Source organism: Passer montanus, unplaced genomic scaffold (genome assembly GCF_014805655.1).
Source record: "Passer montanus isolate IOZ18808 unplaced genomic scaffold, ASM1480565v1 scaffold4, whole genome shotgun sequence".
NCBI classification, from domain to species: Eukaryota; Metazoa; Chordata; class Aves; order Passeriformes; family Passeridae; genus Passer; species Passer montanus.
Genome location: NW_024368818.1, coordinates 7,794,890 through 7,810,399, shown reverse-complemented (window position 1 = coordinate 7,810,399; position 15,510 = coordinate 7,794,890). Strand labels below are relative to the sequence as shown.

The window sequence follows — 15,510 nt, the reverse complement described above, 5'->3', positions numbered from 1 at the left end:
AGCCCAGCAATACAATAATTGTTTCTGAAGTTCTTTCACCCTGAAAAAATGACTTTCTGAATTCAGTCAACGATGTGAGTTTCTTTCATGAAGATTGTTTAAAATATGCTACTAACTAGTTGATACTTATGGTACATGCATATTCAGCAGTGCTATACAATTCTATTTTGGCTCACTGATTGGATGACTAGAAATTTTATAAATAAAGGATGGGGAAATCAGAGAGTTCTGAAGATAGCACATAGAATGGCATTTGTGAAATCACAAATATAGACATCAGCAGTACAGATATTTTCATGTTAGCTAGTTGTCAAGACTTTTTCACAGTGAGTGGAGTAAAATTGGCACTTTCAAAGCATGAGTCATCTCATCCTAAAATAGATGATTAAAATAGGTCAGATGAATCACTATGTATTGCTCTCTATTGACCTTGAAGAGAGCATTGGGTTACTAGCTAGTGTGTACACATATAAACTGCAGAACACATGAAGCTGGGTGAGAGGGAAACAACCCAGGATATCTCTGGAAACAATATTCTCACTACCAGATTTACGAGCAGGTATGAGAATAGTAGACTAATATTTCCTAAGGGGAAAAAAGAAAAAAGCTTGTTTGCATCTTTACGGCAAATAAGCTAAAAGAGAGTATATGTGATTTAAAAGGATACCCTATATCTCTGTGTAAAGCATTTGGATATAAAAGTATTTTCCTGGATCTAGAAGGTACATAAATACTTTGAAATATTATCATAGTGTTTCAGTACATCAAAACCATATATATTGAAATCAAATGTCTTTTGAGCCTCAACACCAAGACATAGTACAGTAAATGCTTCATTTGAGAAAATGCAACTACAAGATTTGAAATAAATTAATTTTGAAAATTCTGATTAGGTGATAAATAGCTTTGCAGTAATCTGCAAATTCTTCCAATGGAATTAAAATGTAAGCATGCAATGTAATACATGTACTGAGGTTTTGACTGAGGGATGTCATAACTGGCGCTTAAATTGTAACTACAAAATTCTTACACAGAATGCCTTAGCCTCTTCAAGCATCTCCTTCCATTAATTTACTGTTGTGCAGATTCCCACAAGGGCACTTTCTTGAAATCAAAATCCAAAAATCATTCATCCTGACATATCTGCACAGCTTTATCCCCAGACTATCAGAATAGAAAGAGAAAGAGTAAAGGCAGCATTATATGTCTGTGCTGTACCTTTTTTCATCTTCTTTTTCATGACCTTCAGGTAGACTTGAAGCCTGCATTCAATATAGATTGAGCTTTTTCTTGCTTTACTTCACCTTCAATTTACTTGTCATGATGTACTACATTGTTAACAGTATTTACTGCTTTGCTACAAATGAAGACCAAACTATTTCAAATCTGCCTGACTTTAATAGATCTTCTCCACTCAGATTTAAACAAAACTGTGCTAAATCTGATTTTCCTAAGACAAACAATGCACTGTCAATTTTGTAAGTCAAAAGGTGTTAAATCCACTCATTACCTTTGAAACATAATCTTAAAGAGTCTAAAATGGATTGAGGCAACAGTGTTATTAATTTTTCAGTGGCTCTTTACTTCCAGGAATTGTATAACTATGGCAAATTCTACAAGTTTTCTGAGCTTGTGTATACATTAAAAAGATAAGTAGTGTAACTTTGCAACAACTCAGGAAAAACACATCAGAAAAATGGAATTTCTAGGTGTTCTGGTTTTGTCTGTGTTAAAGTAAATTTTCTTTCTAGTACCTGGTACAGGGCTGTGGATGTGGGATTTAGTACTAGAATAATGTTGATAGCACCCTTATATTTTGGTTGTTGCTAAAGTGCTTAGTTTGAGCGAGGACTTTTCAGTTTCCCATGCTCTGCCAGTGAGGAGGGCAGGGGAAGCTGGGAGGCAGCACGGCCAGGCCAGCTGCCCCGAACTGGCCAGAGGGATATTCCGTAGCACAGAGCTCAGTGCATGAACTGGGGGGAGCTGGTCGGGAGGCACCGATCGCTGCTCGGGGACGGGCTGGGCATCAGTCAGTGGGTGGTAAACAACTGCACGGTGCATCGCTTGTCTCCCTTGGGGTTTATTCCCTTCTCTGTCTTTTTGTTGTCTCTCTTTTCATCATCATCATAACCATACCATCATTATTATTGTATTTTATTTCGGTTGCTAAATTGTTCTTATTTCAATCCATTAGATTCACCTTTTTTTTTTTTTTTCCAGATTCTTCTCACCATCCTACTGTGAAGAGGGAAGGGAGCAAGGAGCTGCATGGTACTTAGCATCCAGCTGGGCTTAAATCATGACACTAGGTTAGAAAAGTGTTTACAAATTAGAATAAAATTTTCCAAATACATGTGAAGTTGAGAGAAAGTGAAAACATTTGATCTCCATATTTTCAGCTATTTTCTGGCTGAAAACAAAAAGAAAAAAAAAGAATATATAATCAGAAATGGTATTTCAGTTCTTAGAATTTCTGAAATCAGTTTTTTATAAAGCAGTTAAAATTAAAAAAAAACTATTTAAAAACCTTCTTCTTACAGAAATTATTGTCCTCGGTCCATGCTAGTTAGCTGTTTTGGTAATACAGGCTTAAAAAAGCCAAGCATAACAGCTAGATATAGGAATCCAGACTCATGTTTCATCGTACGAACCTGAGTAAAACCTCTACCATATGTCCAGCATATCATCTTTCCCATGCATAACTTACGTGCAGTTTGAATAATATTATTGGATGCTGAAAGTTTCTAGAGCATAGTGTATCAAATACTAATTCCATATGTTAAGCCATGTTGTTTGCTGATAGTTTTGTAATCAATGGTTGGGAAGAAAATAAATTTGTCAAAACAATGGAGTATTCTATAAAAAGGAAAAATTAAGATATTTTATGTAATTTGTTTTTGACAACCAAACTGAAAAAATTAATGTCTTTCTAGGGTCTGAATATCTTTATCATAGAAGTTCAAAGTCCACTAAAATCAAAGGCAGTTTTTCCACAACCTCACCAAGTTTTTCATTGAAATGTTGGTGTGCCATTCTGTGGCATTTTGATAACACCAGAGATTTGAGCAATCTCGAAATAAAATGAAAGAAAGAATGAAAATAATGATTTATCTAAGGAAACAGGCAAGATATCTTTGACAGAAAAAATCCTGACATACCCTCAAAGATTTATACGTCAGTGGGAAAATGGCCAATTTGAAATTAAAGAGAAAAATATAATTTTTTTTTGTCAAAAAACTACAAGAAGTACATGAGATACATAATCCTGCACACTATACCTGTCAGTTAAAAATAGCAACAACATATTCTATTGCAGAAGTATTTCATATCAAAAGAAATTCAAATCTGAATAGTTCCATGTATCCTTCTTAAGTAACAATGTAATTGCTATTGCTATGTTAACAATAGCAATAGCAATAATTTTTTTTTTTTTTTTTTTTTTTTTTTTTGGTAAGAAAAGGAGCTAGTATTTTGAAAGGAGGGCAAATAATTAGAACCAGCTCTGGAGGGTTCGCATAATAATATTTAAAAAACAGCTGCACTTTAGTATCCACCTGGACTAAGCAGCAGTCACTGTAATTTAGGTTAAATGTCAATGAAATTACAAGGTGGTATAAGCTTCATCACCGTTTCTGTGTTTAACATTTTAAACAGCAGCTCATTTGAACCTAAATAACAGTTTATCTATGCATGTTTCATTATAGAATGAATGTAAAACACAGACCTAAAAGCCTTAGTTTTGACCTTGTGCAAAATCATTTCAGAGCTCTGTGGAAATGCTGGCATTGCGATACGGACACCAAAAATGAGGTCAGTAAGGAGTCCCTATAACCCCACAGGTTATATTTTCAGAGAAGAAAAAACTAAAAGAAAGCAAAGAAACACTAAAGAGAAGAAATAATTGCATACAGTTAGCACTTTCCAAAGCTTTCCATTCCTAGAACTAACTTTGCATGATTTGACTCATCACCACACATCTGCCATTGAAGGAAATAATATCCACGGAACTACAGGAGGCATTTAGTGATTCAAAGGTAATAATAATATCCATGTAAAATTTCCTGGTTTTAAAGCCATGCGAGAGTGTTTTTCTGTGCAGGTGTTTTTTAGCTCCTTCCACCAAAGCAATTAAGTCTGACATCAAAGCAATTTTTTTCAGAAATACAAAGTATTAGCCAGAGGAGCAAGTAGATTCTGCCACAGCACTGTTCTGTCTGGATGAGTAGATGTTTTTCTCTATAACAACAAAGTCTATTCCAGAAAAATATATTCTCATGATAGAAATAAATTCTCCCTCTCTGCCCTCTTTTCACCTGCTCTCTCACTAAATCTCTCCTTCTCTCTGTAGCTCACCAGCTCCCTAATTTACCTCTCATTGTGCCGTAGTTGATTGAGAAAAACACTTAAACTGATGCATTTCAACCACAGTCCTGCTTCTACACCCGTCAGCAAGCTCAGTAAATCAGTCAGCCTGCCCTCATCTTCTGGAACCACCTCAGTTCAGCTCCATACAAAATAGTTATTCCCCAGCTCCCACCACTTTCTCCTGCAATCTCTTCAGAGAACCTAAAGAATTCTTTTTATGTAATAAATCCAGAGAATAAACAAACAAATCACTTCACGGCATCAAAGAGTTTTTATCCTTTCTACCTAGATAAGCAATTCATACCTCAGAAGATTTCCCCCCTCTATTTCTAGCATCTATTTCTACCTCTGGATCCACAAGGCTTGACAAAGACAGTAGACAGAGCTTTCCCAGCTGGAGTACAAAGTAATTTTATAGGCAATACCTAGTGAGTTTTTACTCTTTGGGACACATAAATTTACGATCTCTACTATCATGTTCTAAGATAGTAATATCCTGGTTTTGGATATTACTGTCAGGTGTGCACACTGGAGGGAGGGAGTAATGAACTTATCATTGTGCATTTCATACTGTTTTAATATAAAAAAACTTTGAAATTATTTCGCCTGAACAATTCCTGTTACTATGACTGTTTTAATCCCAGCCCAATGAAAAATATTTCTAAGAGAATTTCACTTTGCAGTTGTCTAGTCATCCAAAACACAGCTTTTCCAAGGACCTTGATGCACTGTTGTGTAAATATACGGTAATATTGATCCTGCTCCAGGCAGGGAAATGCACAGTGGGAAAGGAGGGCTTAAAACCAGGTGTTGTGGATTCCCCTCACATCCTGTCCTCCCTCTCTATACAAATGCATTCATCTGTGAGAGGCAGCAAGCCTTTCCCAAAAAGGGATATATCAATTTATTTTAATATGCATGGCTGGCAAGTAGAGTGTGTAAATAAGGAAGGTTGTATGCAGCTTTAAATATAGCAAAAGGTAGGAAGAAGCTGAGGTTAAGATCATTTTAGAGATTATAATAACATGATAAGCTTGATATTTATGGTACTACAAGGAAGTACTTTGGCTGGCTGGTGTATAGTTCAGCTGTGCAGCTTGTGTGACCAGACAAATTCTGGATCTTCAGAGCAATGGTCATTTACTTGGTTTATATAGCCCAAGATCTTATCATGGAGGCTTCCCCCCACTCACAATCAATAAAGCTCCTTTGCTGTTTTTCATGCATTTCATATACATGAAAATAGAGAAAGGAGAAGGAAAATAGAAAGAAATATATGAGGGATCATCAAGAGTAACTGTTTTGGAAACAGAGATAAATACAGCCTCTTAAAAGTGATGCAGGAGCAGGTGTTGATTGTTGTACATGCATTCAGCATCAAAAGTCGCTGCTGAAGACTTTATATAAAAGATTTTTTTAGGCCTAAGAACATTGGTTTCCATAAGCTGGTTCAAGACTGGTCTCCTGTTTGTTTCTTATAGAAGTTTCTACTCCTTTATTATATATAGAAAATGAAAAAAAATAATGTGATGTGTAAATGTTTACCAAATCAGGTCCTAAAAATATCTTTCCAGATCTCTTTTTATAAATACTCCACTGAAGAAGCAGACATATCAATTTTATAAATAATAGATGTATTAGGTTTCAAACTTATACAATGTGATGTGTACATAGGTCTTGTTGAAATTGCAGAAAATTTTGTCATTAACTCCAGTTTCCAAACAACTGCATGCTGAAAATATCAAACATATGCTCTTAATAGATCAGAGAAGAGTGAAGGAACACCAAAAAAAACCCTGAAATATATATTTTTTAAAATCAGTTGGCAAAGACAAGAGGACAAAATACCTGTCAAAACACACTGAAGAAGGAAAGAAGAATCCATTCACAACTTTAAATCAAGCCACAGGTTTTTTAGATCATGAATTCCAAAGAAGTTAATAGAATTTCTTTGATTCTAATTCATCTTTTGACATGTGCTGATTTGGCAGTTATTTGATTTCAAAGACTGATAATGTTTGCTCTTCCTAGGAAAATAATATTTTTTTCCTTATACCAGAAAAGCATATTCCTAACAATTTTTTTTCATGTTGACATCATTTTAAATGATTGCACCATAGGTGTCCTATATGTTCCATCACTTACTCAGACCTTGCAAGAGTAATAATTTATTCTACAGTCATCCAGAGACCTCTAATTATTTTGACTATTTTACATCATGTGATTAAGATGTATAAAATGTAAATGCTGCAAAAAATGTCTGAAAGAAGAGATACCTTTAATATCTGTATCCAAACTGTGTTATGCTAAGAAAGAACTGCACATACTTTACAAATTAATTTTCGGCTAAAGCGAAGATTTTTATCATCACTACCTTTTAAATATAAAAGGTTGTACTGATTTTTTTTAAATTTAATGTAATTTTAAGGTCTAAGTGAAATTTAGGAGTTATAGATAGTCTATTATTCCCTTTTAAAAAATGAAAAATTGCCACTGAAAAACGACAAAGGTAATAATCAAAGAACGTTTGCACTGTGTTGTGTCAGATGTTAGCTTGTCCTGAATCAAACTATACCACATGAACCACCCCACTGGTTTTCTGTCATTATTTTGTGCTGAAGTCACCTGTGATCCAAGAATCATTTCTAAAGAAAGAATGAGATTTCCTCTCCTATTTTTACATACCCACAAGTCAGATGTTGCAGTGAGTCACTCCAAGATGAATAAAGAAAATGGGGGAAAAGGTAAAATATATACATATGCTAAGGAGAGGTTCATCTGACCTATTTTAGACCTCTAGATATTTCTCCTTTCAGGCTACTTGCTGGACAGTAAATAAGCACACGGGAGAGGTGCAGAGTCTAGGAATTTAGGCCCTTCAGCTAGGAATATAAAAATGTGGCAGGGCTGCTGGTAGATATTTCTCCTTTCAGGCTACTTGCTGGACAGCAAATAAGCACAAGGAGAGGTGCAGAGTCTAGGAATTTAGGTACTTCAGCTAGGAATAAAAAAATGTGGCAGGGCTGCTGACGGGTCTCTGAGCCCCAAAGCTGGAGGAGTTTCAAATACTTCCAAATTTCAGGGAAGTTTCAAATAAGTGAAAAAGTAGAAAAAGTATATCTCTCAAATGAATGGAGCCCCTGAAGACAGGGGAAGGTCTGGGCTGAGCTGGTTGGTAAGCAGAGGTACCATGAGCTGTAGCACCTCTCTGTTCCCAACCTTATCCAAGGGCCTCCAGGGCAGAAATCCTCCTCACTCTGCACTTCTTACTGGTTTAAAACAGCAATTGTAGTCCATGACCAATTTGAAAGCCACTATGATAAACAACCGTAATTTTAATTTTCCTACAGTTATTTTGAAATGTTTGATACAACTTTTGATACAAATTTGGTTATAACTGAGGACTACATTAATACTGTTCTTGTTCCATAGATGTATACATATGCTGCACTGGATAGCTGCCTGGATAGCAAGAAACTGGGAAGAGTGTTGGGATGACCCCATCACCAGAGTAAGATCTCGTGTTATTTGCATGAGAGAAGGACAATTTAGGCTTAAATTTTTAAACACAACTATAAAATAAAAGTTGTGAACTCAGCACCTTTCATACTCTCTAAGTTTAAAATGACTTGACTTTCCAAAAATGATATAAAGAAGCTTGCACAATTCAGAACAGTTCTAAGGATGTGATCAGTTTGATGTGCTTCCTACAACATTCATCTTTGAAGTGGCTGATTGCATACTTTGTAACATTTGTTAGTGTTGCACACCTTATAACATTGCAATTATATTTGCTAGGTCTTCATTAAAACTTCTTTATGAAAAAAAAAGACAGGGAAAGCAAATTTTCTAATTTTTGATTTTTCAGAATCCTTTACCCAGAAAAGCAGACCACTATTTTTAGAGAAAATTTTCAAAGCAAAAGAAAATATTTTTATTACCTTTTATAAATTCTGTAAATTGTGTACTTTGAAAATGCAATTCAACTCTTTACTTTTTAAATCCTTGTTTAGCACTACCTCATGGATGGCATGGAAACAGGAAAAGAACAGCATGGCAAGTTGCCTGTATCCAACACAGCTCTGAAACTCAAGCCAGCTATCATCTTCTTTCAGATGTAGAAGCCTTCTTTTTAGTAGTAACTATTGAAATACCAGCACTAAGTGTTCTGTTACTCTTCTCAATAAGGTAAAACATGCACTCCATTCTCAAATTTACTTGCAAAAATAAATCATCTATTCTGGGAAAGCCTATCCATATAATTATAAATTTTTACACTGTCACAATATTGTGTATTGACCATGACTGTTCATTTAGCATATTTTTCATTCTCTGAATTGCTTTTTTGGCCATCTCACAGCTCTGTGAGAGTTTTTCTGAGTTGACACAGTACTCAAACTGGTAAATCTCAGTAATATTCTTCTGAGTAAATATGTCCATCAGATTAGACCCGGTCATTAACAGTCAGCAACTTTGGCAGCCTGCAAGCTAGTTTCATAGCAGTAATCACTGTTTCTAATTTGTGTTTGGTACAGTTTCCAGACTGTAAATTAACTTGTCAGATTCAAATGCTTCCCTAGTCTTTGTGACCCTTTCTGATACACTTTGAGAAATTGTTTCCATGTCTACTATCTCTTCTGACAGCGAGTTGAAGCAAGTCCCCCTTTCCAAGCACAATATGTCCCTTTTTTCCCCCACATTTCTTGCAAAAGTTAATTTTCTGCTGTAGATTTCATTGAGCATGAAAATAGTTTATGAAAGTGCTTTCTCTGATCCTATTTTTGGTAAACTACTTTGAAAAGTCCAAGATCAAATTTTCAGCAATGGTGATCTTCAGGTTTCTGTGATTTCAAGCTCACCTGCATACAAATGAAATGCAGCCATCCTTCCTTCACCCTCATTATTATTTTTTTATCTTCTTCCCCCACCTCAGTGCAGGTACAGGAGATGTATGTTGCTGTTAATACTTTAAAAAAAAAAAAAAGCACTCTTAATTTCTGAGTGCCAGACTTATGCCAACTTGAGACCCCAAAATTTATGCTGCATTTTAAAATTTTGGCCCAAATATAACAGGCATAAAAAGCTAAAAGCATCAGAATAACCAATCCATATTGTAAGCATTGCCAGGGTTACTTCTTGCTCTGCAGCATCACAAGTGGACTATGAAAATAAAGTCAGAGGCTCAGTCAGATCATACAGAGCTCTTTGCCAGCATCACAGAAGCAAAGATGGATTGAGGTAAAGAAATAGAGAAGGTTTAACTTAGGTTTTTCACAGTATAGAAGAGTGTTTTATCATGTGGTGCTTGGTGTGATGCAGGGTGCAGTCAGACAAGACAGATTTAACCGGTCTAATGGCTTGCTGCTTCTGAAAGGCCACTGCTCTGAGCCAGCTCTGGTGCTCATGCTGCCCCTCAGTGTGCAAATTCCATCCCTTAATCCAGCACAAAAAGGAAACAAGACAGACATTTCCTTTGTATTGGTGAATTGTATTTTCTCACAGAAAAAAATATGATCAAGACTACTCAAGTATGCCAAGGGAGAGAGTACATAGATAGATCAGGGATGGATGGAGGAGGTGGGGGAAGAAGTCTTTCCCTTCTTTTATCTGAGAACTCCTATGTCAGTTCACCGGTTTCACTTGTAGGCCCTTTCAAAGGATGCTGACATACCACATTTGTACTATCTGTGCTGAGAGCATTTATAAAGCACCCAGGAACTTGGGATGGAATACAATGATAGCATAAATTAGATGAGACAGATTAATTATTCTTAATCCCTAAATTATTTTTATGGAAATCCTGGGAGTCCAAAAGTTGGAAAGAGTGGTGTTATTTATTTATTACAAGTTTCATCTCAGCATCAATGGTAATTTTTACCATTGATGGCAAGGAAAGTTTGCCTCCTTGGCAAGTTAAGTTTGCCAGGTTTTTATGCTAAAGATAGAGGCTCAGGACTACCAAGAACAGAGCAATGTTCCTTATTCTGTACCATGCTATTCCCTACCTTGAATAGTACTCAGAGGCACAGCTGCCTCTGGACTACATGGGGCTTTTCCCCGGCACTGCAGAGACAAAGTGGTGACCAGCACTATCCCAGGAAAAGCAAAGACCTATGGGCTCCCAGGAGTCACACAGGAGAGCTGTGAACAGTCCAAGTGCACCATATTTGAAACAGTGGTGACTCAGCCTGATGAAATGTGTATTCTGATTCATCTCATCCAAAAGCAAACAACTAAATTAGGTCACATGAACAGCCCTTAAAGTGCCTGTTTCTCTCCAGTACTAGAAGGGAGCAAATGTTGTCTAATTCAGATGCATCCAAAACATCTAATCCGTAGAAATCTAGAATCAGCTAAAATGAATCCCACTTTGGGCAATAGTTTGGTGAAAGAACAACAGTAAAAATTGAACATAAAGTTTAGGTGGTTTCCTATGATAAAACGGTCACATTTTGTTTAAAGGAGAATATAACTCCCCATTTCTATACACAAAGATTTTCTAGGAAATAAATGTCAAAAAGAGCAAGCATTGTCCTATAACTTCTTCAGGCAGCCCAGGGGCAAAGTCCAGAAACAGGCCTGTAAACTAGTAAAGAAATGGGAGTTCTGCTTAATAACCCAGAAGGGAAAACAAACCCTCTAGGAAAAAAAAATGTTTCATATGGTTTGTTTGGGTTTTCTGAGTGCTTTACAACTTCCAGAGATATTAACATTATATTAATTTTCCCACATGGAATTCTGCCTCCTACACTCGGGTTTATTTAGAACCAATGAATTTTGTCAAGATAATGGGGCCCCTAATGCATTGGACAAATGCATATTAACTATTGTGTGTAAGAAATAATTCAAAAAAGAAAAAGAAAATTAAGAAAAAATTCTGGGATTATATGAGTTAAAGAAACACATATCAAGCTTCAATATTACATTTTTTCCCCCTATATTACAATGGTTAGGACATTTCAGAGAATAAATAAAAACTCTTATGAAGAGACACCTATCTAAATATCTGGTCCATAAATACATGACTTCAGTACAATTTCCTGAGTTATTTTCCATTGAATTCAGCTACTGCCATGACAATTTCTCCTGCTCTGCTCATATCTTTCTAATTCAAGATAATACAATACTGGGTGAGAAGGAATTGGGACATCCTGTTCTCTTTAGAATCAGAGGAGGCAATGAGACATGGGGAGTTTCGTACCTCCATGCAAATTAGATGCCACAGAGAGAAGTAGGTAACCCAGACAGACTTCCTGTATAGAGCAGGTCCTTACCTTTCCCTTCAGAAATTCAAACTAAACTAATTTTGAGAACTATCACCGTCTCTGCCACCCATGCCTGGAAGATTTCTTTGATCATGAAGAAAAGATAGCAGAGACATGCAATTCTGAAAATAAACCACCTTATTTCAGTTTCAAAATAATTTGACAGGTGGTACCCACACTTGGCCCCTATGGTACACCCCGTAATAGGAGATCTGCTTTGTAGCTCAGCAGTGGTTAAATATTCAGTCAATTCAGTACTGAAAGGGCAGTTTTTGGAAATTTCTCATTTGCCTTCTCATTGAAGGTCATGACTTTCCTACTTTTAATATAAACTATTGGCAGACTTATATAAGAAAATTACCACACTAATTCAAATTTGAGTTGTACTTGGAGGATTATTTCTTATTACTTTTCACTTATGAGATTTCTCGGGAAGAAAGCAATGCAAGACCAATGGCATTGAACCCGCACTGGGTTAAACAGTTAAAAACAAAACAAACCCAAAAATGTGGTGGTTTTCTTTTAAAATGAAATTATTAATGAAACTTGCAAAACAAGACTGCTAGAATTCTATTCTGACCCTCTACAAAATGATGAACCACAAGCAGGCTGGCACATGGTGAAAATCCCGGGTGTATCTGTACCAAAGTGGCCATTTCACATCCCTTCTTCTCACTGACATATATTTACAAATTCAAGTAACAGAAAAGGTAAAACTAAGGCTTGACTGATGAGCTCTTTAAGGTGATCTTGTCTAGGTGCCAATGAATGCACATAAAAATTGTCTCTACCCATGCAAAAAGTTTTGCACTAAATGGAGAATAGGCCAATATCACTTCAAATGAATAGAACACCATGACCGATCCTAAAATTTTTTTCTAAGAACTGTAATTGTGGCTTTTCCATCCATTACTGATAGTAGTTTTGGCAGTCTGAAAGCAATAAAACAATGTTAAAAAATACTCGAAAAATAACACTATCTCAGAAAAGGGTAAATTTTATCTGCCTTTTACAGAAACAAAGACTTAAGTATTATATGTGGTAAAAGTTAATGATATTAAAAACTGGTGGCAAAGTAAACTACTCTTGTTTAAAATTGTAAACTGAGGTATGATCATTTTGAAAAGGCAAATGAATATATTGTTTGAATACAACAAAACAGTGAGGAATGGAGACATGAATAAACAACAGGGAACCAAAAGCCAATTCAAGGGCAGAGAAAGAAGAACACAATGATCTGCATTTCTGCTGTGTCTCTGAGCAACAGCACTCAGAAAAAGCAGGTCAGCTCACCAGGTGGTAGGCTGTGCAACTGTTTGATGCTGAACCCTCCTGAGGATGCTCTTTCTGTGTAACACACATGTCCAAGGAACAGTATTGTGTTAAAGCCAGTAAGCATCACAAAAATTCATTTTCTTTAATGAGAGGACAAAATGAGCCAATCTTTCTGGGACACTTTCTCAAAAAATCGTCTCCTGTTACATTAAAAAACACCAAAAACTGACCCATCTCTGAACACATATTCCTGTGAACATCACTGCTTTTTCACTGGAAATGTGGAAAACTTCCCTCAACACTTCACCTTCACCTCAAACGTTTTCAGACAGCATATACAAAACCAGCATCTGAGCCATTGAAGGCTTTGCAAAGGTTTTTTCTCCATCACTTTGGTGCCTTATCTTCTCAGGTTTCCACTTCTACGTTAAGACCCCTATAATTCACACTCTTCTTATCTCAATGCCATACTCCGGGTATTCTTTTGAGAGTGCTTAATATTATTACACAATTCTTTGAAGTATTTATCCCCCAAAACTGACCATGTACTCTTCCACACCTTATTCTAGGTAGGTTGTATCATTTCTATACCAGAATAACAGACTTCTTTACCATCTTTCTACTCAAATCCATTTACTCATAAAAAGTTCATCCTATAGAGAAAACAAACAAACAAACAAACCAGAAACCAAGAGAAGCAACACGAACCCCAAATGGTCAGAGACAGAGAGGTTTTTATTTTCTTTATAGAATGAAAACCAAATTATGGAACCACAATGGTATAAATACAGCCTTACTTGTTATCAGTTTTAGTCTATCTTTCTGTGCTTTGCCTAAGTCAATAAAATTGGTTTGAGCATAGGAACAGAATTTGAAAAATTTAATCCACATATTTATCTAGATATAATAGGTATAATGCAATGCTTAGATATACTTTTTTAAAACACTATTTATCTTATTTCAGGGTAGAAAGTGTATCTACTCCTCAAAATCCCTGACTCCAGCTATTGTGTAAATGCGCAGAGTTGGCCTGCCTTTTACATCTCTGTTTAAATAATCCCAGATGACCTCCAGTTTTACTGCAAATTAAATATTTATACTTGCAGGCATTTACACATTCACACGAAATAAGAAACAGAGAACTGGAGTAAAATTCCTGTGACAGCCTTATAGAAGGCAATCTTATCATGCTGTGGTGTGCTATGTTATGCTGTAAAATAATAAATGTAAAAACATAATATAATATAAACAACTTCCAAAACTTGCATTATTGAACACCAGAGCATTTTGCCCTCATTTCCTTTCCAGTTTAAATGTATTCGTGGACAGTTTGTTCCCACTTGTTCTTGAGCCAATACTATTCTTTAACCTAAACACTTCCTTCCTGTCTCCGGCTTTACCATCCTGATGTATTTAAAGACAGCAATCTTATCCCTGCTCTGCTTTTGTTCTGCTAAAATTCTAAGCTCTTTCAGCATCCTTTCATGAAATAGACTCTTCCTTCCCCTGAGAATCATAACAGCCTGTTTCTTGCACTTTTTTAAATTCATTTCTCCTGACTATGAATGAGGAATTGAACAATATTCCAGATCAGGTCTCATCCAAGCCTGCCACAGTCGCATTAATATTCTCTCTTCCTCCACTGGAAATGCCTCCCCTGACATACCCCAGTCTTTTACTAGCTTTTTTCACCATCACTTCACAATGGCAGCACACAAATTATCCCGTGATTGATGAATGCACTCAGATGCACTTCCTTCCCATAGCATCCCATTGATAAGCACTAAGATTATTACAAGGGATGTGTTTTACTTCGTTTATTAGCCTTTAATAATTAAAGTCCTTTGTACTTCACAATTTTATATGCTATTCTATTTATGTTACAGCAATTCTGATGCCAAGTATCTCTGAGTTAACATCCTTTTAGTACTCCATGTTAAAGTACTTGCCATTTTCAAATATTCAACACATCTCATTAGAATATTTCTACTTTTTGAGTGAAGTCACAACAGCAAAGGATGTGCATCTTGAAAATTACTCTTTAATAATTTCATTCTTAATACTTAAGCTGAAGACTTTTGGGTTCAACATTACCCATTTCTTTTTCTCTTGTTAGATGTACTCACTTTAAACCTTTTGTATTTATCTCATTTTTTCCTAGCCAATCTCTATATGGAATAATTGTGACCTTTATTAAAAAGTGAATTATGTAATGATACAGATCGATTAGATCTTTTAAAATCTTTCTATTACAAAACCCAATTAGTTTTTAAAGAAAGATATCATTTTAGTTTGGCCTAATCTCCTTTTTTTCTGAAACCTGTTTTTTGTTATCCCATTTCATGTTTTCCTCTTTTTTTTTCCTTCAAATCTTCTAGTCATCCAAATCAGTCCACTACCAATTCCACAATCCTAACATGTATTCACTTACCATACAATATTTTTCTCCTCCACTCTTCGACTCCCCCTCTCCCTCTTTCTAATTTTACCAATGTCTCAAATCCTTACCACTAGATTTACCACTTATTTAAAATTTATCTGAAATTATCTCTCCCCAATACAATTTTATCTTGAATTCAGTTGAATATTATTCCATTTCTACTGT

At 35.7% G+C, this 15,510-nt stretch overlaps 1 long non-coding RNA gene across 1 annotated transcript; it reads left to right on the top strand.

Annotated features, from left to right (window-relative positions):
- Nucleotides 1–457: 457 nt before the first annotated feature.
- LOC120506788 lies at nt 458–14,086 on the top strand. The gene is made up of 5 exons (XR_005628592.1): nt 458–559; nt 2,221–2,309; nt 3,765–3,810; nt 7,798–7,876; nt 8,379–14,086. It is a non-coding gene; the product is annotated as an uncharacterized LOC120506788 (long non-coding RNA).
- Nucleotides 14,087–15,510: the final 1,424 nt, after the last annotated feature.